The following is a 23,092-nucleotide window of genomic DNA, read 5'->3' on the forward strand; positions in this document are numbered from 1 at the left end:
CAGACCACATCCAAACGAGGAAAAGGAAATAGGGCGAACTAGCCTTCCTAAGTCTTTTAAACATTATTTATATAACTATACGGGTACAGGCATGCATTTAACGAAGTAGAAGTATAGAAGTATAAAAGAAAACTCTAGTATAACCCTTGGAAAATCTTTAAAAATAAGAAGTTACGACTTGATATCATTATGTAAAACAAGCTTTGAAAACCGTTCATAAACACATTTTGAATATAATTTGATAACACAATATAAGTAAAGAGAACCTTTGTTTAAAACACTGCTGTAATTGATTTAGAAGTAAAACATACAGCACGAGAGATAATTTGAGAAAAGATTTAAACAAGTAAAGACGTTTTGGAAAACCACCTAAAGTATTATACTTGGTAAAACAGCTGAAAGTGTGATAAATCCTTTTGCATGCGGGTTATCAATCACATATGATTGATATGATAACTAGCATGTTTTTAACTTGTATTCTCTCCATAAAAGCATGTAAAAACATTTAAAAGGTTAATTCAGGGGTATGAACTCACCTGTTGTAAGTGGATCAGATGGAGGTGTCGGTTGGGTGCTCGGTGTCAAGTGAAGACTTGAACACACTTAGTGACCTATTAACATATGATGACATATTTTTACATATAATTAGCAATTTTAATACTAATTAAACACGTATACGCATCCTAATGTGCGGAAAACACTTTGGTCAAGTGCTAGGGGTGTCCCGGGTAACATCTAAGGGAGTGTATGGCCTAGTTAGGGAGATTACTCTTCAAGAGTAAACTCTTTATAGACTTTACGGCCCTAAGACCATATCCCCATGAGTTTACGGCTGTAAACTCATGGTGGGGGTGTTCTAGGATGTTTCAAGGTCTTATATCACGTGTGGAATTATGCTAGGATCAAATCTAGGGCTTATGAAGGGTTTAAGGCCTCAAAATGACCATTTTAAGGAGTTTACGGCCGTAAGATCCTATATGCTCATTCCTTTGGTGTATTAAGTGATGTGTTTTAGGTAAAACAAATAAACTAGAAAACAATTCCTAAGTTCACATGTAACCTACTTTGGATCTATGTTTTATCTATTGAACATACAACTTTAAATTGCAAAACAAGAACCCTAGAGGAGAGAGGCTATAATCGAAATTTACAAACTAGGGTTTAGTAATTACATACCTTTCAATTGTTATAGTAAACAATTGATAATTCCCTTGATCTTGATCTTGATCTTCTTGGAAGCTTAGCACCACAAGTGTAATGCCTCTAATTGAATCACACCCAAACTAGCAAGAAGGAAAGTAGAGGAGAGAGGGGAGAGGGAGTATGCAAAATTTCGGCCCTTAGGGTTTCTTCAAAAGAAAGAGTGACCAAAACATGAACCAGGAGGCTCCTTATATAGCTGAGGGATCTAGGGTTTAGGGGAAACCCTAGTTATCCTTTGCTTAGGGCCTAAGCAAACCCAAGGGCCTTATCCAAGCCCCTATGGACGAAATTATTAGGGTTTCCCCTAAAGATTTCGTCCACCCTCTTCCAAGGGGGTTCTAGAGCCTTCCACTCAACTATTAGATAATTGCAAACTAGTCCCTGCACTTTATAATTAATTCTTTTAACCCCAAAATTAATTCTAATTAATTTATGGCTAACAATTAATTAAACATAATGATTTCTAATTAATATATTAATCTTTTAACATATTAATAAATTCATTTATATTAATTTATTAATCTTATAATAAATTAATATCTCTCCTTTCATAATTTCCTTGTCTGGTTGCTAGGTTTGAGGGCAACCCAAAAGGACTGTGCTGCTATCAATTCAAGTACATACCAATTATAGTTATGGGCTTAGACACCTAATCCAACAGTCTCCCACTTGGATAAGTCTGTAACTATAATTGCTAGTATGCCTTCTAAATTTGACCAGCAAATTGTAGCTTCCAAAAAGCTGTTGCTGAACTCTGACCCAGTCAGTTACGTGTCCTAAGATAAGTGATCATATAATCCTTCGTTCTGCTAGATATCTCTAGACAAAAGACATGGAATGCAATCAACCTCTTTGTCCAGAATCTATGTTTCTCGATTCCTGATTTGTGATGATGTAGGACTTCTAATTGAACACATCAATTTAGTCCTGGCTGGGCCCAGCACATAAGTCAACACCAAATCATCGAGGGGCCCACATATATCGCTTTTCCCGTTAGGGCAAAAGGAACGAATACACATTGACTCATATGCTTGTATCTTTTACTCATCAAACCATACATGATAATACGTTTTATAACACCAAGTTACTGATGCGTTTTCATATCACCAATGTATAGCCGACTTGCAAATCACAACTCATATATCTCTGTTTCAAGATTATAATATATTATCGTCTCAGTATTACTCGTGATGAATTCCATGAAGTAATACTCTGAGCGAGGGTTTATCCAATACTCAAATCTCAATTTCTGAGTACTCATGAACGTTGCAACAAATACATTGCCATGTCTATCCTTAGACAATCTACAATCCAGTTCATGACAGTCTTGATTCACTACTTACTTCCAAAAGTACGAGCGACTGTGGAGTTTGAATAATCTTATTATTCGGGAAGTAAAACATGCAAAAAATGAAACACAATAATAAACAATTGACAAAAGGTAGAACCCAAACTTATAAATAATACTTTATTATTTAATCACCAAAAGTCAATTACATTTACTTTGTTATAAGTTTCAGAAAAATAATCTAACTACTAAAACTAATATCATCTTTCAGTCCTATGCTCCGAGCATGCTGAATATGCTTAGCCCTACTCAGACCCTTTGTGAGGGGATCTGCTGGGTTATCTTCAGATGACACCCTCTTTACTATAAGATGGCCTTCTTCTACTCTATGTCTGATGAAATGGTACTTTCTGTCGATATGTCTGGTTTTACCATGATCTCTCGGTTCCTTTGTCAAGGCAACCGCTCCTTCATTATCGCAGAACAGTTCCATAGGCTCCTGGATGGTTGGAACAACTCCGAGATCCCCGATGAAGTTCCTCAACCAAGCTGCTTCTTTCGACGCTTCACTTGCTGCTATGTACTCTGATTCACAAGTAGAATCAGCCACCGTATCTTGCTTGGAACTCTTCCAAGTAACTGCTCCTCCATTTAATAAGAATACCCAGCTTGACTGAGAACGGAAGTTATCTCTATCCGTTTGAAAGCTGGCATCACTGTAACCATCTACTCTCAAAGTATCATTGCCACCAAGTACAAGGACCCAGTCCTTCGTTCTTCGCAAATACTTGAGTATATTCTTCATGGCTATCCAATGAGCTCTACCTGGGTTTCCCTGATAGCGACTGACCATGCTCAAAGCAAATGTCACATCTGGGCGAGTACATTTCATAGCGTACATGATTGATCCGACAGCGGAAGCATAAGGTACATGACTCATGTCATCTATTTCCTCATCTGTACTTGGGCATTGAGTCTTACTTAATTTGGTATTGCTCTGGATAGGTAGCTCTCCCTTCTTGGAATTTTCCATACTAAACCTCTTTAGTACCTTATCCAAGTATGTGCTCTGACTAAGTCCAATTAGTCTCTTCTTTCTATCTCTCAATATTCTAATCCCAAGAATATAGGCGGCTTCTCCTAGGTCTTTCATGGCAAAACACTTTCCAAGCCAAGACTTAACTTCATTCAAGGTTGGAACGTCGTTACCAATGAGTAATATGTCATCGACATATAACACCAGAAAAGTTACTATACTCCCACTAGCCTTGATATACACACAAAACTCATCTTCACTTCTAGAGAAACCAAACTCTTTGACTTTCTCATGGAAGCAAAGATTCCAGCTGCGAGATGCTTGTTTCAATCCATAAATGGATTTCTCAAGCTTGCATACTCTATTGGGAAACTTTGCATCAACAAAACCCTCTGGCCGACTCATGTAAACATCCTCAGCCAACTTCCCGTTAAGGAAGGCAGTCTTGACATCCATCTGCCAGATTTCATAGTCATGAAAGGCAGCTATGGCGAGCAATATCCTAATAGATTTAATCTTAGCCACCGGCGAAAAAGTCTCATCATAGTCAACCCCTGGGGTTTGAGTGAAACCTTTTGCAACCAGTCGAGCCTTGAATGTATGCACATTCCCATCCATGTCTGTCTTCTTCTTGAAGATCCATTTGCACCCAACTGTCTTCCGACCTGGTGCACTATCAACCAAATTCCAAACTTGGTTGTCATACATGGACTTAATCTCGCTGTCCATTGCCTCTTTCCACTTGGAAGCCTCTGGGCCTGCCATTGCTTCCTTATAAGTGACTGGTTCATCTAAGTTTACCAGTGTTCTGTCACTTATGAATGTGTCACCATCTGAAGTAATATGAAAACCATACAACTCAGGTGGCACACTCACCCTAGTGGATCTTCGAAGAGGTAATGATTTATCAACCGGTTCAATAGGAACTGTTTCCTCTGGTTGAGTGCTAGTGTCATCTAAGGTTCCTTTATTGGTTGACTCTTGAATCTCTTCAAGGTCAATGGTACTCCCACTGTCCTCTTTGAATATGAGCTCTCTTTCCAGAAAGACTCCTCTTCGAGCTACAAACACCACGTTTTCACTAGGTCTGTAGAACAAATATCCAAAAGACTGCTTTGGGTAACCAATGAAAACACATTTCTCACTTCTAGCTGCTAGCTTGTCGTGAGTCTCTCGTCTTACGAAAGTTTCACAACCCCAGACTTTAATATGTGCTAACGAGGGAACTTTCCCTGTCCACATTTCGTGAGGTGTTTTGGCAACCTTCTTTGTAGGGACAAGATTGAGGATGTGGGCGGCTGTCTCTAAGGCATACCCCCAGAAGTGAATAGGAAGCGAGGCACGACTCATCATAGAACGAACCATGTCTAACAATGTTCGATTACGCCTCTCAGCTACACCATTTAACTGTGGTGTCCTAGGAGGAGTCAATTGTGAGACTATCCCACATTCTTTCAGATAGTCGTTGAACTCGGTACTAAGATACTCCCCGCCTCTATCGGATCTAAGTATCTTGATCTTTCTGCCCAATTGATTTTCGACTTCATGCTTAAACTCTTTGAACTTTTCAAAGGTTTCTGACTTATGTTTGATCAAGTAGATGTAACCATATCTGCTATAATCGTCAGTGAAAGTCACATAGAATCGATTAACATCCCTTGTGGTTGATCTGAAGGGCCCACACACATCTGTGTGTATGAGATCCAACAGACCTTCACCTCTTTCACAAGACCCTGTGCATGGTGATTTTGTCATCTTTCCTAAAAGACAAGATTCACACATATCATCTGATTTTAGGTCAAATGATTCCAACACTCCATCCTTTTGGAGTTGGGCTATGCGTTTCTTGTTAATGTGTCCAAGACGACAATGCCACAAGCATGCCTTGTCTACACTATTAGACAAGTCAATATTAAGTACACTATTTCCTAAGCTATCAACACAAGTCACTGTTTCATACACACCATCACAAGGTAAAGCTTCAAACACAAAACACCATTCTTATAAACAGAAATTGAACCATTCAGTTCATTAAAAGAATATTTAAAACCTTGTCTGAACAATGCATGAAATGAAATAATGTTTCTCGTCATCTCAGACGAATAGCAACAATTTATTAAATCTAATCTAACATCATTACTGAGCAAAAGTTGATAAACTCCGATCTTGGTAACTGGTGAAGACTTTCTGTTCCCCATGATAAAGTTTATTTTCCCATGCTCTATCTCCTCACTTCCCCTTAGCCCCTGCAAATCAGAACAGATATGAAATCCACATCCTGTATCAAGGACCCATGAACGAGAAGATAATGAGTTATTAGCAGAAATAGTGTAAATACCTGCCGAGGATGGCTTCACTTTGCCATCCTTGATATCTTGCAGATATTGTGGGCAAGAACTCTTCCAATGCCCCTTTTGATTGCAGTAAAAGCAAATGGCCTCTTTTGGATCAGAAACATGGGGAGTGGAACCATTAGGCTTAGCCTTCGGGCCATTACTAGATGACACAGCTTGAGCCTTTCTCTTCCAGTTTTGCTTGGGAGGACCTTTCCTCTTCTTCCCCTTTCCCTGTCCAATGGCCAAGACAGGGGCACTTGCAGGTGTGGAGGGTATACTTTTACCCTTCATCCCTGCCTCAGCTGTCTGCAACAAGTTGTGCAATTGGGCCAATGTCTGCTCAGTGTTGTTCAAATGGTAAGTTAAGATAAATTGACCATAACAATCAGGCAACGAGTTCAAGACCATGTCAATGGCCAATTCCTCATCGAAGTGAATGTTGAGCTTGACCAAACGCTCTATGTAGCGTTGCATTCTTTGCACATGAGATACAACCGATTCCCCCTCTTTCATCTTGCAAGCCATGAGTGACTTTACTACCTTAAACTTTTCTTGACGAGATCGCTTATGGTACTTTTCCATAAGGTCCTTGTTCATCTCAAAAGGCCAGTAGTCCTCATAGTACCTATGCAATTCTGGGGACATGGTTGAAACCATGATGCATGCCACTTTGGTAGCATCATCATAGTGTTTCTTGTAGGCAGCATACTCTTCGGGAGTGGCTTTTGACTCATCAAGTTCTTTGAGCTCCTTTTCAAGGACATACTCTTTGTCCTCAAATCTAAGCGCCATCTTGATGTTACGCATCCAATCGTTATAGTTGGAGCCATCCATAACGACTTTGGAGCAGATGTTTAGTAGAGAGAAGTTGTGGCTGGAGGATGATGAAGCAGAAGTGTTTCCAGGAGTAGACATCTGAAAAGAAAGATAGTTTTAGTTAGATTCCAAGACACCTCAATATAATAACCCAAAGATATCATATCAAGGTTAGGACCCAACTATGACGATTTACAACTTAGAAATGGGATGCCGAGATCTAAGTTCAAATCTCATAAAGGTAGGTGAATGACGATTCACCAATTCCACCATTAGACAAAATAAACGAAGTGAAATTCCTAATTCTTTTGAGATACATTAAAACTATTTAATGGCATGTTTTAATATCGGATTATGCTCTACTATTTGTGACTGGGATACCAAGGATCACAAACTAGATGTGAATAACTATGCAAATGTGCTTGGTAACCTTATTGTCTTTATCATTAACTATTGATGTGCCGGTAAACCACACACGCTCCATCAAAATGATAATCATAAGATACCCATTACTACTCTTTATTAGTGCCTTTTAGTGTGCCGGTTAACCACACACGCTCCACTAACGACCAATAAAGCATAATGTACAATTTCATGGATTAGCATACTTTTCACATTTTTCTTAAAGTAACTAGAGTTGGGATTTTGAAAAATAGTGTTCTAATACTTTCTTTAATAGCATTATACTTTTAATGGGAAGTAGTTGTCCTATCAAATCCGTTCTGCTAACGACCCTCCACTAATCAAGGAAGCGGTGGGTGAGAGTGGACACCCATTCAACTACCATTTTATAGGCAGTTTCCTTATACCCCCCTTATAGACTAGCTTCATGAATGAGGCATACTAGCGATTTGACTGACCATATTCTTATACATATATAATATTTAACTTTTAATTATAATATATATATATATATATATATATATATATATATATATATATATATAAGGTGTGTTTTAAAAACATTTTAAAACTCCAAGGGTTTATATAGTTTTTTTCAAAATTTAAACTATTAAATTTTAAATTTAAATAAACCAATTAATTAGATTTAATATTTATCTATTAATTAACTTTTAATTAATTTATTAAATCTTGTAAGGATTATCTAATTAAATTAAACAATTAATTTAATCCTAATCCATATCCCTTCTAGATTTCGAAAATATGGGGATAGGATAATTTCCTTATTTTTCTCAATTATCCAATAAGGCAACTATTATCCAAAACAAAGAAACCCTAATCTTTATAGCATATTTCGAAATTTTCAAGGGAGGAGGCTAGGGTTTTTCAAAACCCTAACCCTAATTTCGATTAGGGTTCTTTGGAGGCTAGGGTTTTCAAAAACCCTTTGATCCACAACCCTAAAAATCGAAAAAAATGGCCTTTAGGGTTTAATAGCTATAAACCCTAATTTGCAATTCAGCAATTATAACAATTCAATTTAAAACAAACAAAGGCTCTGATACCACTGATGTGTTTTAGGTAAAACAAATAAACTAGAAAACAATTCCCAAGTTCACATGCAACCTACTTTGGATCTATGTTTTATCTATTGAACATACAACTTTGAATTGCAAAACAAGAACCCTAGAGGAGAGAGGCTATAATCGAAATTTACAAACTAGGGTTTAGTAATTACATACCTTTCAATTGTTATAGTAAACAATTGATAATTCCCTTGATCTTGATCTTGATCTTCTTGGAAGCTTAGCACCACAAGTGTAATGCCTCTAATGGAATCACACCCAAACTAGCAAGAAGGAAAGTAGAGGAGAGAGGGGAGAGGGAGTATGCAAAATTTCGGCCCTTAGGGTTTCTTCAAAAGAAAGAGTGACCAAAACATGAACCAGGAGGCTCCTTATATAGCTGAGGGATCTAGGGTTTAGGGGAAACCCTAGTTATCCTTTGCTTAGGGCCTAAGCAAACCCAAGGGCCTTATCCAAGCCCCTATGGACGAAATTATTAGGGTTTCCCCTAAAGATTTCGTCCACCCTCTTCCAAGGGGGTTCTAGAGCCTTCCACTCAACTATTAGATAATTGCAAACTAGTCCCTGCACTTTATAATTAATTCTTTTAACCCCAAAATTAATTCTAATTAATTTATGGCTAACAATTAATTAAACATAATGATTTCTAATTAATATATTAATCTTTTAACATATTAATAAATTCATTTATATTAATTTATTAATCTTATAATAAATTAATATCTCTCCTTTCATAATTTCCTTGTCTGGTTGCTAGGTTTGAGGGCAACCCAAAAGGACTGTGCTGCTATCAATTCAAGTACATACCAATCGCTGCCTGAGGGTCTTAAATGCTGCCTGCTGCTCAGGCCCCCAGCAAAACACCACCGACTTCCTATTCAGTCGGGTGAGTGGAATTGCTATCTTGGAGAAGTCCTGGATGAATCTCCTGTAGTATCCTGCCAAACCTAGGAAGCTCTGAATCCCAGATGGAGACCTCGGGACCTCCCACTGCATCACAGCCTCTATCTTGGCCGGATCTACCAATATCCCTTTCTGGTTGACGAGGTGTCCAAGGAACTACACCCCGCGCAACTAGAACTCGCACTTGGAGAAATTTGCGAAAAGTCTCTCCCTCCTCAAAGTCTCTAGCACCTCTCTCAGGTGCTCCTCATGCTGCTCCTGAGTCTTGGAATAAACCAAGATATCATCAATGAACACTATCACATACCGATCCAACATTGGCCTACATACGCGGTTCATGAGATCCATGAATGCGGCTGGAGCATTGGTGAGCCCAAACAACATCACCACAAACTCATAGTGACCATAACGGGTTCTAAAAGTTGTCTTTTGAACATCCTCACGTCTGACCCGCATCTGATGATAACCGGAGCGCAGATCAATCTTAGAAAACCAAGATGCTCCCTGAAGCTGATCGAACAAATCATCTATCCTCGGGAGTGGGTAACGGTTCTTCACCGTTACCTTGTTCAACTCCCGGTAATCTATACACATACGGTGCGATCCATACTTCTTCTTCACAAACAGGATCGAGGCTCCCCATGGTGAACTACTCGGTCTGATGAAACCCTTGTCTAGCAGCTCCTACAGCTGCGTAGAAAACTCCTGCATCTCTGGAGGAGCCAACCGATACGACGCCTTGGCTATCGGAGCCACACTCGGAACCAGGTCAATCCGAAACTCAACCTGTCTCTCCGGAGGTATCCCAGGCAGATCCTCTGGAAATACATCCGGGTACTCACGTACCAGTGGTACATCGTCAACAGTCGCATTTCCCTTCTCCTGGGCATCCAAAACATAGGCGACATACCCCGCGCAACCCTGCCGGAAGTAACGTCAAGCTCTCGCTGCCGAGCAAAGAACTGGTCCGCGCTGTGGCCTCTCGCCCTGAATCACTAACTCTCCCCCACCAGGGGTGCGGACCCTCACTAACTGTAGCTCACAATCAATCACTGCACCATTGGGGCTCAATCAATTCATACCCACTATAACCTTATTCCCTCGCAGGGGAATGGGAACCAAGTCCACTGAAAACTGCTCATCAAATAACTGCAGTGAACAAGCCCTATGTACCCTCGCGACTCTGACGGTCCTGTCATCAACTATCTCAACCTCAAGTGGACAATCCAACTCCCTTGGAGCTCTGCTGAACCTCTTGCTAAACGCAAGTGAAACAAATGATCGGGTAGCCCCCGAATAAAAAATACTGTAACTGATATGCCGTTCACTAAGAACGACCCTATAAAAAACATATAACCATAAGAGACAATCAAAATTAATAAAGAGATGAAGGGAAAATACATACCTGTCACCACATCACGAGTCACTCGCGCCCCCTCTGCTGTCATCTGAAAAGCTCTACTCTTCGCCACTGGCGCCTCACTCCGGCCCCGGCGGCCATCTGTAATCCTCAACGTTGCAGGGGCAGGTGCTACCACCTTCCCTGCTGCTGTCAAACTCAGACACTGGGACTTTTTATGTCCCCTCTGATTGCAATGGAAGCAAATCAGATCAGATGCTGAGGTGGTACTGGTAGCTGTACAATCTCTACTTATTTGTCCGGTCCGGCCGCACTTGAAGCAACCGGGACTCCCTGCCTTGCACACCCCATCGTGCAATTTCCCACACTTACCACACCGACCGTGGCTTTGCGGTCCCCTGGACCTATGATCCAATACCTTGGGCCTTTTTCTCGAACTCCCAATACCAGATTCTGCCTCTGGCTTCCTCTTCTTCTCCATCTCTAAATCAATCTCTCTTTCCCGAGCCCTAGCAATCATGTCATCCAACGTTTTATAGCTGGACCGGCTCACAAACTGGCGGATATCACTCCGCAACATCTCATGATAATGGGCCTTCTTCGTTTCCTCATCAGCTGCGTACTGAGGAACAAGAAGAGCCCTCTCCCTGAACTTGGTGGTAATCTCCGCCACTGTCTCTATAGTCTGAGTAAGATCCTGAAACTCCCTGGCTAACTGCTACACCTCAATAACCGGTGCGAACTCGGCTCTGAACCTGGTAGTAAAATCAGCCCAAGTCATCGCATCAAGTGCTGCATCATCCCCGATGACATGCCCAATCTCTTCCCACCAATCGCGTGCTTTGTCCTTCAGAAGACAGGATGCTAATCTGACCTTGTCCCCCTCGGGACATCTGCTGGTGCGGAATGCGTTGGCGACATCTGCCAACCATCTAGTACTCGCAATGGGATCTCGCGCACCATGGTAGTCAGGAGATCAACAAGCTCTGAACTCCCTGAAAGTGAGTATGCATGACCCCATCATGGTCACCACCTTAGCCTGGAATGTGCTCAACCTCTCGTCCATTAGCTCCAAAATACCCTCCTTGATCGTACCAAAGATCACAGGATTCTGCTCAAGTATGATACGAGTAATCTTTGAGGAGAGAAACTCCCTCGTCTGCTCATCAAAATGCTCGGTTCCCAAGCTTGATCCTGATCCCTCACTGGCACCTGAACTGCCGACTGCTGGTCTAGGGCGTAAAACCACCGTTCTGAAACACATCACATCAAACGTCAGAAACATATATATATCTCGAGGGATCACTACCACTACAGGTTTCCTGGTCTCGCCTTGACCTTCCTTGATTCAAGTACGAATCCTCTGCTTTCAGTAGTACGGGCCCATACTACCTTCCACATCTATCCGTACTTTCCTCAAGTACTGCCTCGAATCCACCAAGTCCCTTCTACTACTACTGCTGATCTCTTGCTAATCTCATCCTAGGCTTACCCTAGGGTAACCACCAACCCACTCTCCGCCATCAGCTGCATAAGAAGTCCCTGCTTTATTCCCCTAACTAGCTCGCGAATACTATTACATATTACACAGTCTAGATAATTCTTCGAATGAGAGATCCTACCGTATAACGGTTGGACTCAAACAAGAGCTGCGAAATAGAGCTAGACCTAACCTTCTAAAATTATCTAGTCCTTGCAATATGTAACTTAACATATTCATTTACTAGATAGTGAAAGACAACTAGAACTCCTAAAAGCACAAAGCAAGCAACATTCAGGCATTGAGTACATAATCAAGCATATACCACTCTGGCTATCATACTGACTAATCTGCACTAGCATACACTGCTAAGCTCATACTATTAGGCATAACCTAAACAGGCTATCCTACTGCAGTCTACTCAACACTAGCATGCAATTCTCATAACGCTGAAACACATATAGCAGGCACATAAGGCATCCTCTCAGATCCTTAGTCCTATTCTAGCATGCTGTTCTACTGAAATTGGAACTGATAGTCACAACATAAACTTGTATGGGAAATTTGGGAGTACTTACTTGAGCTTGGCTGATCGCATGCACCACACCCTTTTCTAAGAAAACCCTTTTTCATTCTAAGTTTTTATTTTTATTTTTATTTTTATTTTTATTTTTTTTTTAAATTTATTTTCGAAAATGTTTCTCTTTTGAAAGTCTTTTAACATTTCCTTAGTTTGAGTTCAGAAACACTCGAAAGCGTGCCCGAATCCCTCAAACCAAGGCTCTAATACCAACTTGTAACAACCCAAAATACGACCCAAAAAATTTTGTTTTAATATTACTAAAAACCACATCATTAGCCATTATATAAATAACTACGGATCGAATGTCTCAAAATGTCATAGTACATGTATCAATTCAAAACTGAAGTTAATCTCATATCAATAAAACTCCCAGGGATAAACTGCAACTGTGGTGTGTGCCATGCCATCAACCCGAGCTCTTCCCATTGCTAGCGGAAGTACCTGAAACCAAAACTGAAACTGTAAGCATAAAGCTTAGTGAGCTCCCCCAAACTACCACATACCATACATCAACATAATAAACACATACAACAATTACTGGGCCCCGCCCGACATCAGAGCGAAGTCCGGAATAACTTGGGCCCCGCCCGGCATGACTATCATGACAAATGAAACACTTAATCAAAATGAGTACCTTTCTATGGGTAGAATGACTATTTTACCCCTGCTATGATGTGGGTTATAATCATGGACCAACCCCTTTAATTCCTTCTAAGTACCCCTCTGGCCCATAAAAGGCCCACTAATGGCCCAATTATTCTACATTGGGCCTACTTAAGCCCAAAACTGCCCTTGACCCGTAATATGACTCCTAAGGACTCCTAAGGCCCAAAGATTCTAAATCCAAAGCACATCCCACACCGAGGCCCAAAAGCTCGAAGCCCAAACTAATCGCATACGTGGGGCATAACCCAAAGTACGATGGGCGTACTGGCTGCTGGCTTGTATGCCGTGCGTACCTCCTTGTACACCCAACGTACAACCCAATTAAGCTACCTTCTTATTAAGTGCTTAATCCTTCGATTCATAAGCTATAAATTTAGATCCATGTCTTATTCTCTGTCCTAAGCCATAAAGTTGCTTACTTGATGGCTTGGGTAACTCATAAAGGCTCAAACTTCAAAAAGAATATCCTAACTCCAAAGAAAATACTAGATCTCATGCATGGCCTCATGCAAACCTCCAAGATCGAAACTTTATGTCTAATGAGGTGCTTGGAGCTCAAAGGATGGCACTCCCAAGCTAAAAAACAAAACTCCATGATCAAGGTCCAACCTTTGGACCTAAAAAGGTCCAAAACTTCAATAACTCTAGATCTAGCATATGGGAAGAAAGTTCAGTGCTTTATACCTTCTATTGGTGACAAAGAGTGAGCCTAGTCTATATCTCTGAGCTCAATATTCTTCTCCAACCTTTGCTTTCCTTCTTCACAACTTCTTTCTCACTAAAAACTCTCACAAGGAGCAAAATCACACAAAAGAGAAAGTAAGGATGTATTAGGGTTTCTATGGGGGTGAGGAGGCTGGTAAGAATCCATAGGGAGGCTATCATGGGGTTTATATAGGTCTTAAACCCTTAAATTAGAGTTTTCTTATCTGCTCACTTACGCTGCGCGTAAGTGTGCACGTCCCCGCTTCCATCAAAGGTCATTACACCCCGCATACATCCAGGCTATGCCCAGCGTACGTCTTATGGGATGCCTAATACTTGGCCCAAATGCATAAACCGAAAACAATATTCTTTTCATTCCATATTAAGCCCAACAATAGTTTTAAAAAGAGTTTAAATAATTAATACCTCGAGAGACAGGCGTTACATTGTGTGACATCCCCATTTTCACGGCTAGAAAAGACCGATTTTGTTTATGCTTTATAAAAATCAGAGTACTTCATTTCATAAAAATGTTGCGGAATTTGTTCCCAGAAAAACATGGTAAATACGTTATTAAAACATTTTCGAAGAAACGTATTTATTTCATTTTAAAACGTTTGGGATGTCATCGTTAATACAGGAACATAAGCATAAACAGAACTTACAATTATTCACACTAGTGATCTACATCTCTTTAAATCTCTCAGTGTAATGTCACTTCATATCAACACCTGTGATATAAATAAACTGAGTGGGTCAGGTTGGGAAACCTGGTGAGCATATAGGGTTTTCAACCCACAATAATATAATTATTATTTTTAAACATCAAACCATCAACCCAATTACCCATTCCCGTTATCCTCACATTACGTCCCTAAAACATCTAACACAAGGGACCTAGTCAAAGGACTATCGTTGGGATGGAGTATACCTGGTGAGCACACAGTTCACACAATTCGAATAAATACACAGTTCGAATAAACACACAGTTCGAATAAACACACAATTCGAATAAACACCTACAGATTGCGAGCCTGCTAGTGTTCTACTGGACTGTCTAGAATAGTCCGTGGTCGTCATCTATACTCCGCTAGATGACTAGATCATCAAGAACAACTATAGCGAGGCCTCTCATTATTTTATTTTGTCACACAACAACTATTACATCTACCCGTGTTTTACCCAACACATTTTGTAGATATAAAATACATATACAATTTAAATCATTGAAAACATGTATAAAACGTTCATCCAACATAGATAGCAAGTATTTAGATAATATGCACACATAGCACGTAATTTATATAAAATACTTCATATTTATGTGTAAGCTGAAAGTAACTATGCACTCACTTGAAAGGTGGTGACTCAGCACTCGGACAGCGCTTCGATACTCTCAAAACGATATTCCTTCGATAAAACCTAGTACCAATACCACTAGGGTTTAGTCTAACGATAACCGCGACAAATTAATTAGTCTGACTATTATTAAGCGTTAATAACACTTAATATAACTCATAATAATAGCCCAAATAATTATTTTAAGGACCTAATAACATTCCTATAATTATTTGAAAGCTATATTAAAAATTGCGTAAGCGTAGCACACTTACAACGAATTTTATCGAAAACCGGAACTTAATTGGAGCAGCGTTTCGAAACCGAAAGGCTCTTTTTCTCGGGACTCCGGGAGCCTCGGGGTTTCCCTCGGGGGCTAAGGGGCTTAACTAGGGCTTAGGGGGGTTTATACCACTTAGAGAGAGAAAGTTTGTAGAGAGAGAAGTGAAAAATGGTGTGAAGAATGAAGAAATCTCGGCCCCCTTTTATAGCCTGCGAGGCCTCGGTACGCTGGGCGAACCTCGGACCTACGCTGGGCGTAATGGTTCGGATAAGAGCGCCACCTCGGACCAGCTGGCTTGCACTCCGGAAGAGATAAGGGCGAGGGTACGCAGGGCGTAAGCGAGGGCGACGTGTCCTTCATCCGAAGCGAGATCTGATCAGCGATGGACGGCCCACAACGCGCCACGTCATCAATTCCTTATCAGCCTTCGCAAATTGCATTCTCGACTTCTAAAAATCATAACTTTCACATACGAGCTCCGTTTTCGACGTTCTTTATATCCACGCGAAGGTGGGAACGTACTCTACAACTTTCGTTTAGACTTCGTCGGCTAATTTTGGCTCGATTTTAAATTTTATATTATTAACGGGCCGGGATAGGATTGGTCCGTTAAATCCTCATAACTTCTTCATCCGACATCCGTTTTCGCCCATCTTTTTCTCGTTATGCTACTCTTAAAGAGATCTTCGATTCTCGTTCTGTTCGTGTTGGCTAAAAACCGCTCGATCTAATATTCGAATTTCGGGTTGTACACTGCTAGTCCGAAACTTCGAAAAATCATAACTTCTTCATACGAAGTCAGATTTGGGCGTTCTTTTTATCGATGTTCTTAGTTTAACATATTCTACGACTTTCTTTTAGATCGCTAAGTCTAAATCTCTCTCTATCATAAATTCACTATTTATGCTTCCCGGTGCCGTGCCGATTCTGTCGCGAAATTTCGATGGGTCATAACTTCTTCGTTATAACTCAGATTTCGGCGTTCTTTATATGTACGGAAACCTTGTGACATATTCTATAACTTGGTTAAGATTATTTATTCTAAATAATCCTTTGTCAAAAAGTCGTTTTCGACCCCTATTGCCTCTAAATTGACTAGCCCGGATCTACGGGCGTTACACATTGTGTGAATATGATCTATGAGTATTTGACAGAATAACGACTAGGTATAATGTTTTCCTAGAGAGTTGGCCATTATGATGACTAGGTGAAATGCTACGCGGGAGATTTGGCCAGAATAAAGACTAGGTAATAAGTTACGTTAGAGATTTGGCTATAGTAACTACAAGAGTATCAGTGTTTCTTGCAACTGGGCAGCATAACAACTAGGTATGATTCCATCTACCATTGTGGTTTAGTATAACAAAAAGACATAATATTAGTTAAAGAGTTTGGGCACCAGGCATAATATTATCCTAATGTTATGAGCATAATTATCTAACTAAAATTAGTTATAACTATGTAAAGTTGCATTGTAGACATATATTCCCCTTGAAAAGAGTTGAAAATGGGGCCGAGAACTCACTTGTAGATGTAAAACTGTTGTTGTAGGTTAGAAACCACATGTTATCAATTCGAGAAGCGATCGAGGTGATGACACACGAGGCGGTTTTAGAGAGATAGAATCGAGAATGGTGTGAGAAAAAGAACTGTAGAGACCTGCTATTTATAGCATGTCATTCTATACAACTTTCCTTTTGTTTGTTTTTTTCTAGTTTTGACTTTCATTTTTCGACATTTTTTTATTTCCGTTATAATTTTATTAAAAATCATAACTCTCACATGTGATATTCGTTTTAGGCGTTCCGTACCTCATAATTCCTACTTTAACATGTACTGTGATTGTCTAGTTGGTGACTTTCTCTAAAAGTCAACCAATCTCTTTGTAGTTTTCGTCTTTTTAACTTTGTGTGCGCGATTGATTTCTATATCTTCTAAAATGCATAACTAATTCATACGAATTCGGATTTCTACAAAATTTATATTTTCGGGATCACGTTGATGTGTACTTTCAGAATATATATATATATATATATATATATATATATATATATATATATATATATATATATATATATATATATATATATATATGCTTCGACGCATTAATTTTTACAGTTTACGAAGGATTCGATTGATTTTTCCTATATATTTTTATACGAAATTTTGTATTTTTATCATAATTTAATAAATATTACGTATTAACTCTATTATACTTGATGTTTGTTACTTTTGGCGATTAACGTTCGGTAACAATTTTCAAAATTGTTACAGTGATATACCTGTTGTGCGAGATTTTCCTTAGGTATTTCTAGATGAATTACCAGGATTACCACAAGAGAGATACATGTAGAGTTCATGATCGACTTATTGCCAGGCATGACGCCAATTGCAAAAGCACCGTATCGTTTAGCACCTACAGAAATGAAGGATTTAATGACACAACTCCAGGAGTTGTTGGACAAAGGTTTTATAAGAACTAGTTCATCACCTTGGGGAGATCTTGTACTGTTTGTATAGAAGAATGATTGTACTATGAGAATGTGCATTGACTATAGGGAGCTAAACAAAGCTACGTTAAAAAATAGGTATCCTTTACCTAGGATAGGCAACTTGTTTGATCAATTGTAGGAAGCAACCGTTTTCTCCAAAATTGATCTCTGGTCATGCTTTCACTAGTTGAAGATTAGGGAGTAAGATATTGAGAAGACAACCTTTAGAATAAGATATAGGCACTATGAATTCCTTGTTATGTCCTTTTGACTAACAAATGCTCCAGTAGCATTCATGCATCTAATGCATCGAGTTTGTAAACCTTTTCTCAATAAATCAGTAATAGTGTTCATTGATGATATCTTGATTTACTCCAACAGTAATGAAGATCATGGTAAGCATCTCCGAGAAGTACTGGAATTCCTTAAGAGGGAGAAGCTTTATGTAAAGTTCTCCAAGTGTGACTTTTGGGTACGGGTGATACAATTCTTGGGTCATATAGTTAATCAAGAAGGCATTATGGTTGAACCAACAAAGATAGAAGTTGTGATGAAATGGGAGACGCTAAAGAATCCCACTGAGATTCATAGTTTTCTGGGATTGGTGGGTTACTATCTAAGATCCATTCAAAATTTTTCTTCTATCACAACTCCATTGACAACCTTGACCAAAAATGGAGTTGCCTATACTTGGAGCGAGAAGCAAAAAAAAAAAGCTTTTGGTGAATTGAAGAAGAGGTTGTGTGAAGCACGAATCTTCATCCTACCAGAAGGAACTCATAACTTTCCAGTTTTTAGTGATGCTTTTAAGATTAGATTGGGATGTGTCCTTTCCCAAAGGGACAAAGTAGCAGCTTATGTCTCAAGACAATTGAAGACCCACGGGCAGAATTATCCGAATCATGATTTAGAGCTTGAAGCAGTGGTTTTTGTCTTAAAGATTTGGAGACACTATCTTTACGGAACCAAATGCAAACTCTATATGGATCATAAAAGCATTTAATATCTATTTGCTCAGAAAGAATTGAATATGAGACAACACCGATGGATGGAGCTACTCAAGACTACGATTGTGAGATACTTTACCACTCAAGTAAAGCAAATATCGTAGCCGACGCCTTAAGTAGAAAGGTGATTCCGGAAGGGAAAAGAGCTAGTTCTTTGAAGATTGAAGCTGTGACAACCGTCAAGTTAAAGTCAAAGTCAAAGTCAAACCGGTCAAACTTAACTTGTACTTCTATGATAAAAGTTATTTTATGTATAAAAATGTGCATTTGTATGTCAAGAATCCAAGTGTCTCAGAGAATTTATGTGTTTAGCAATGTATAACCTTAAAAAGGGAGTTAAACGCATCAAAACACGACTAAGGACCTTTTTGGGGACTTAAAACAATCATAAATGAAGCATAACGAGGTTCACGAACCTTGCGTTGCAAGGTGTTGTAATAATAATGGCTAAAATTAAATCTCTCCCAAATCTCTCTCAAAATCTCTCTAAACTTTTTATAGTCAACCGGGTCATCCCGACCCTTAACTTCGCCAAAAACCGCTTGAAACGGGAAGTTAACTTGAAAATTAGCTAAATAGGGTCGAAACCCTTCTTAGGAACCGAACCCTCTTAGAGGGAACCTCTTAGAGCCGAAGCCTCTTGGAACTGAACTCCTCAGAACCGAACTGCTCTCCTCCGACCGAACCTCTTGCACCAGAAGCGAACCCTCCCTTCGGCCCCGAACCTACCTTCGGTCCCTTCTCCCTTCTCTCGGTTCTCACCCCCTAAGGACCGAACCCCTCGCAGGTTCGCTTCGTTCTTTCGGTTTTCGACTACTTTCGCCTCCTAAGCCCGTTTTGACGGGATTTTTTCACAAAATTTATATTTTTACCATTTTAAACCTCCAAAACTAATATTTTATTTATTTCCCAAGGACTTATTAATTTAAAATCATTATTTCATTAATAAAAATAACTAAGGATATTTTACAGCTCAAGTGGGTCAAGTGTGCCCACTTGCCTTCCATGTGTCACTTCCTTATTAGTCCAACCCTATCCACATCACACAAACCAAGGCAAACATCCCTTCAACCTTGCAAGTTGCTCCAGCCACATCTATATAAAGAAGTCCTTGGAAGATCTCTTGATTTACTTTGATCATTTCCACACTTTTATACTTTTCTTACCCCACAAGGAAGCTTAGTTTCTCTCAACTTCCAGCCACTTTTTGGAAGTGTTCTTGAGCTATTACTTCACTTTTTGGTAAGTGTTTCATCTAGACTCAAGTGTTATTCCATGTTTTCATAACACTCTTGGATCATCTACACACATTTTAACACCAAAAATCGTTCTTAGGATCATCCAAGCCTTCACGTGTTCATCAAGTGTTCTTGACTTGATACTCCTCGTCTTCAACCTTCCACTCTTCAAGAAATCACTCAAGGTGAGTTCATACCCCTATATTTTCCAGTTTTCTTTACTTTTCAGGGGGGGGGGGATACAAGTTAAAACACCAAAACATATTTAAAACTTAACTTGACAGCTTACAACAGAAAAATTGTGACCTGTTTACGAACTGTTTTACCCAACTTAAACTTAATATTTTTCAAAACTGTTTATTATGCAAATAGTTCAGGTTTATACCTTTAAAATGACTAGTTGCACATCTTCATACGATTTTTCTACAATTTATGGTGATTTTTACAAAACTGCCTATTACTGTAGCAACGGAATCAGACCAAGTTGTGAAGATGAACATCTTCACACTAGTTGAGACTACCAAAAACTATAGGAAAATTTATGAACACAGTAGACTCTTTTTCCAAACTCTTAGAGTTTACGGATTTAGTTTTCGACTTATGATGATTTTCTATAAATATTCTAAAATAGTGACAGTTAAGGGTAAAACTGTCAAACACAAGTTTAAGAGTTATTCACACCTTGTAACATGCTGAGCGAGGTGTGAAAGATTTACACTTAGTAGTTTCAATGTCATTTTCGTTGAAATACAATGTCATACATATCAAGGTTTCTTTAAATCATAACACACAACTGATAAACTATAATAGGTATAGTTTGGACATTTCGTTTAACAAAAGAAACAGTAACACAATCGATTTACAAAATGGGTATTCTTTACAAACTACGTCAACATGTTAATGAATAAATTTGTAAGACATTCAACTTCAGGGTAATCTTAAGTACAATAGAAAAGTCCTATAGTTATAGCCAAAATCTCTTGTAGGGAAAGCGTGATAGTTGTGTATAGATCTATATTGGGTCTGACAAACCCGCACCTAAGCTGCTTGCAACAGCTAGACCGACATGTCTGGGGTGACAAGTGTCATAACATTCCGACGCTTGAAGAACGTCGAGTACGAGGTCTTCGAGTCTTAGCATGGTTATAACAACTCACATGGAAGATTAACAAAACATACAGTTCACGGGAATTTAATGATTTCACAAAAGGAGTTTTATTTAAATATAAAACCACACATAAGTATGACGATTTACTTACATATACTAAGTCTTGGATCAGTTAAGACTACAATAAACCTTTTAGAAAATATTGGATTTTCTGGAAACAAACTTGTAACAAACTTTAATGAACAACATCCATTCTTCATTCATAAATTGCTTATGAACTCACCAACTTTAATGCTGATACTCTTTCAAAAACAACTTGTATTCTCAGGTATTTAGTAATACAGGTAACCACAAGATTTTTGATGGCAAGACGCTAAGGCGCAAATATTTTTTGAACTATTTTGACATCATATGTAATTTATTTGGAAACATGTGTTTTTGCAACGATGTAACCTTTTAAATTATATTTATGATGATTGTGTTTACTTTCTTCACTATGGTTATGATACTGAGCATGACGTCCTCCGCCCCCGAACGATTCCGCCGTTCAGGTTTGGGGGTGTGACAAATTGGTATTAGAGCTTTGTTTATAGTGAACTAAGTATATCGAACCACGTAAGATATACAAACTATAAATACAACGGGACAAAACTTCTCTGACGTAACTTTTCAAAAATACTTTAAAAATAGAAGTAGTATTTTTATAAAAGCATTTGTACAATCGCACTCATTAATTCAGTATCATAACTCGGACTTGGCGGTCCTAGGCGACCTTGGCGGTCCTCGGCGGTCATAGGCGGAAAATATTTAAAAAATTCAACATAAAAAATATTTTTCAAATATTACACCAAAATTTAAAATTTAAAATTTTTAAGCTTTCAAATTTTAAAATATTATACTAAAATTTTTAAAAATTCAAAATTTTAAAATTTAGAATTTTCAAATACTTAATTTTTTAAATAATTTAGGGTCCCCGATTAATTGCTGATTAATCCCCACCGAGTTTGATTAATCGTCTATCGCCATTCGTCCACCGAGCTACCGCCGAGCGATTTTTACAACCTTGCTCGCAACTGTCAACTCATAAAATAAGCTCAAATCCTCGGATCACTGCCACTAAGTCCACCACATATATCCATTGTAAACCGTACTTGTAAATTTCCAGTCTTTCCAAAATGTCCTCCAGAAGTCAACTGGTCAACCCATGGTCAAAGTCAAGGTCAACAGTCCAAGTTGACCTTAACTCGTCGAGTACCCTCATCTACTCGCCGTGTTCCTTGTAATACTTGTCCGCTCGCCGAGTCACCAGAGTGACTCGTTGAGTTCCTAAGGTTCATGGTCGAAGCTCTATGGCCACTCGTCGAGTCTTCCCCCGCATAACCCGACAATTTCACACGCACCTAATGGTTGGAAAAACCTTAGCTGACTCGCCAAGTCACTCTACTGACTCGCCGATTCTACAACAATCTTCATCGGACTCGCCGAGTTGTTCTTCCAACTCATCGAGTTCAGGACCATCTTCATATGACTCGCCTAGTCGAGCATGCGGCTCGCCGAGTGTTGGGGTGCAAAGTTATTCATTCATGACTTTGTAAATGTTTGACTTTTGTAAAACCCACTTGCATGTGGAGTATTTGCCTTTTGACTCATGAGAGATAGAGAGTGAGAGAGAGACATGTAAACACCTCTATAAATATTGGGTTCATACCACTTGTAGAGGTGTGCTTGAGAGATGTAAAAGTGAGTGTGTAAGTGTGTGTTAA

This window comes from Lactuca serriola, chromosome 4, assembly GCF_051521515.1.
Source record: "Lactuca serriola cultivar US96UC23 chromosome 4, Lser_US96UC23_V15, whole genome shotgun sequence".
Classification (NCBI taxonomy): Eukaryota; Viridiplantae; Streptophyta; class Magnoliopsida; order Asterales; family Asteraceae; genus Lactuca; species Lactuca serriola.